Source organism: Cololabis saira, unplaced genomic scaffold (assembly GCF_033807715.1).
Source record: "Cololabis saira isolate AMF1-May2022 unplaced genomic scaffold, fColSai1.1 scf134, whole genome shotgun sequence".
Classification (NCBI taxonomy): Eukaryota; Metazoa; Chordata; class Actinopteri; order Beloniformes; family Belonidae; genus Cololabis; species Cololabis saira.
The window spans coordinates 27,501-30,000 of record NW_026906298.1 but is presented as its reverse complement, the minus strand read 5'-3'; the positions used below and the strand labels follow the sequence as shown (position 1 = coordinate 30,000).

The following is a 2,500-nucleotide window of genomic DNA, read 5'->3' as shown; positions in this document are numbered from 1 at the left end:
CTCCCATCCAAGTACTAACCAGGCCCGACCCTGCTTAGCTTCCGAGATCAGACGAGATCGGGCGCATCCAGGCTGGTATGGCCGTAAGCAGAAGCTGCAGCTTGAAATACCTCTTATATGGAGTTGAAGATAAGTCATAGAATATAAGTCATTGATCTGTTGGTTTTATTTGTTGGAGTTAAGGTGCCTTAAGCATGTGCAAAACACTTTAGGACGTGAGCTGTCGCTGTTACCACGTTAAAATATGTGTGGGTAGATTAAGCGAGAGCGCTCTCTGCAGGTTGAAAAAGCTTACAGCACCTGGTATTCCCAGGCGGTCTCCCATCCAAGTACTAACCAGGCCCGACCCTGCTTAGCTTCCGAGATCAGACGAGATCGGGCGCATCCAGGCTGGTATGGCCGTGAGCTGAAGCTGCAGCTTGAAATACCTCTTATATGGAGTTGAAGATAGTCATATAATATAAGTCATTGATTTGTTGGTGATAATAATTTAGAAGCGCTTATTTGTTGGAGTTAAAGTGCCTTAACCATGTGCAAAACACTTTAGGACGTGAGCTGTCGCTGTTACCACGTTGAAATTTGTGTGGGTAGATTAAGCGAGAGCGCTCTCTGCTGGTTGAAAAAGCTTACAGCACCTGGTATTCCCAGGCGGTCTCCCATTCAAGTACTAACCAGGCCCGACCCTGCTTAGCTTCCGAGATCAGACGAGATCGGGCGCATCCAGGCTGGTATGGCCGTAAGCAGAAGCTGCAGCTTGAAATACCTCTTATATGGAGTTGAAGATAAGTCATAGAATATACGTCATTGATTTGTTGGTTTTATTTGTTGGAGTTAAAGTGCCTTAACCATGTGCAAAACACTTTAGGACGTGAGCTGTCGCTGTTACCACGTTGAAATATGTGTGGGTAGATTAAGCGAGAGCGCTCTCTGCTGGTTGAAAAAGCTTACAGCACCTGGTATTCCCAGGCGGTCTCCCATCCAAGTACTAACCAGGCCCGACCCTGCTTAGCTTCCGAGATCAGACGAGATCGGGCGCATCCAGGCTGGTATGGCCGTAAGCAGAAGCTGCAGCTTGAAATACCTCTGATATGGAGTTGAAGATAAGTCATAGAATATAAGTCATTGATTTGTTGGTTTTATTTGTTGGAGTTAAAGTGCCTTAACCATGTGCAAAACACTTTAGGACGTGAGCTGTCGCTGTTACCACGTTGAAATATGTGTGGGTAGATTAAGCGAGAGCGCTCTCTGCTGGTTGAAAAAGCTTACAGCACCTGGTATTCCCAGGCGGTCTCCCATCCAAGTACTAACCAGGCCCGACCCTGCTTAGCTTCCGAGATCAGACGAGATCGGGCGCATCCAGGCTGGTATGGCCGTAAGCTGAAGCTGCAGCTTGAAATACCTCTTATATGGAGTTGAAGATAAGTCATATAATATAAGTCATTGATTTGTTGGTGATAATAATTTAGAAGCGCATATTTGTTGGAGTTAAAGTGCCTTAACCATGTGAAAAACCCTTTAGGACGTGAGCTGTCGCTGTTACCACGTTGAAATATGTGTGGGTAGATTAAGCGAGAGCGCTCTCTGCTGGTTGAAAAAGCTTACAGCACCTGGTATTCCCAGGCGGTCTCCCATCCAAGTACTAACCAGGCCCGACCCTGCTTAGCTTCCGAGATCAGACGAGATCGGGCGCATCCAGGCTGGTATGGCTGTAAGCAGAAGCTGCAGCTTGAAATACCTCTTATATGGAGTTGAAAATAAGTCATAGCATATAAGTCATTGATTTGTTGGTTTTATTTGTTGGAGTTAAAGTGCCTTAACCATGTGCAAAACCCTTTAGGACGTGAGCTGTCGCTGTTACCACGTTGAAATATGTGTGGGTAGATTAAGCGAGAGCGCTCTCTGCAGGTTGAAAAAGCTTACAGCACCTGCTATTCCCAGGCGGTCTCCCATCCAAGTACTAACCAGGCCCGACCCTGCTTAGCTTCCGAGATCAGACGAGATCGGGCCCATCCAGGCTGGTATGGCCGTAAGCAGAAGCTGTAGCTTGAAATACCTCTTATATGGAGTTGAAGATATGTCATAGAATATAAGTCATTGATCTGTTGGTTTTATTTGTTGGAGTTAAAGTGCCTTAACCATGTACAAAACACTTTAGGACGTGAGCTGTCGCTGTTACCACGTTGAAATATGTGTGGGTAGATTAAGCGAGAGCGCTCTACTGCAGGTTGAAAAAGCTTACAGCACCTGGTATTCCCAGGCGGTCTCCCATCCAAGTACTAACCAGGCCCGACCCTGCTTAGCTTCCGAGATCAGACGAGACCGGGCGCATCCAGGCTGGTATGGCCGTAAGCAGAAGCTGCAGCTTGAAATACCTCTTATATGGAGTTGAAGATAAGTCATAGAATATAAGTCATTGATGTGTTGGTGATAATAATTTAGAAGCGCTTATTTGTTGGAGTTAAGGTGCCTTAACTATGTGCAAAACACTTTAGGACGTGAG

The 2,500-nt window shown here is 46.2% G+C and overlaps 8 non-coding genes across 8 annotated transcripts in view; all 8 read right to left on the bottom strand.

The window, feature by feature from the left end:
* LOC133438792 (5S ribosomal RNA) overlaps positions 1–89 on the bottom strand; it is a 119-nt gene extending 30 nt beyond the window's left edge. Inside the window, exon 1 of the ribosomal RNA XR_009781849.1 lies at positions 1–89. This exon is cut by the window's left edge and continues 30 nt beyond it. This is a non-coding gene — a ribosomal RNA (5S ribosomal RNA).
* A 199-nt stretch (positions 90–288) lies between these two features.
* Positions 289–407, bottom strand: LOC133438824 (5S ribosomal RNA). Its single transcript, XR_009781879.1, has one exon. It is a non-coding gene; the product is annotated as a 5S ribosomal RNA (ribosomal RNA).
* A 216-nt stretch (positions 408–623) lies between these two features.
* Positions 624–742, bottom strand: LOC133438806 (5S ribosomal RNA). Its single transcript, XR_009781862.1, has one exon. It is a non-coding gene; the product is annotated as a 5S ribosomal RNA (ribosomal RNA).
* Positions 743–941: 199 nt separating this feature from the next.
* LOC133438791 (5S ribosomal RNA) lies at positions 942–1,060 on the bottom strand. Its single transcript, XR_009781848.1, has one exon. It is a non-coding gene; the product is annotated as a 5S ribosomal RNA (ribosomal RNA).
* A 199-nt stretch (positions 1,061–1,259) lies between these two features.
* On the bottom strand, positions 1,260–1,378 carry LOC133438790 (5S ribosomal RNA). Its single transcript, XR_009781847.1, has one exon. It is a non-coding gene; the product is annotated as a 5S ribosomal RNA (ribosomal RNA).
* Positions 1,379–1,595: 217 nt separating this feature from the next.
* On the bottom strand, positions 1,596–1,714 carry LOC133438796 (5S ribosomal RNA). The gene has a single exon (XR_009781852.1). It is a non-coding gene; the product is annotated as a 5S ribosomal RNA (ribosomal RNA).
* A 199-nt stretch (positions 1,715–1,913) lies between these two features.
* LOC133438772 (5S ribosomal RNA) lies at positions 1,914–2,032 on the bottom strand. The gene has a single exon (XR_009781827.1). It is a non-coding gene; the product is annotated as a 5S ribosomal RNA (ribosomal RNA).
* Positions 2,033–2,232: 200 nt separating this feature from the next.
* Positions 2,233–2,351, bottom strand: LOC133438818 (5S ribosomal RNA). Its single transcript, XR_009781873.1, has one exon. It is a non-coding gene; the product is annotated as a 5S ribosomal RNA (ribosomal RNA).
* Between the last annotated feature and the right edge of the window lie 149 nt (positions 2,352–2,500).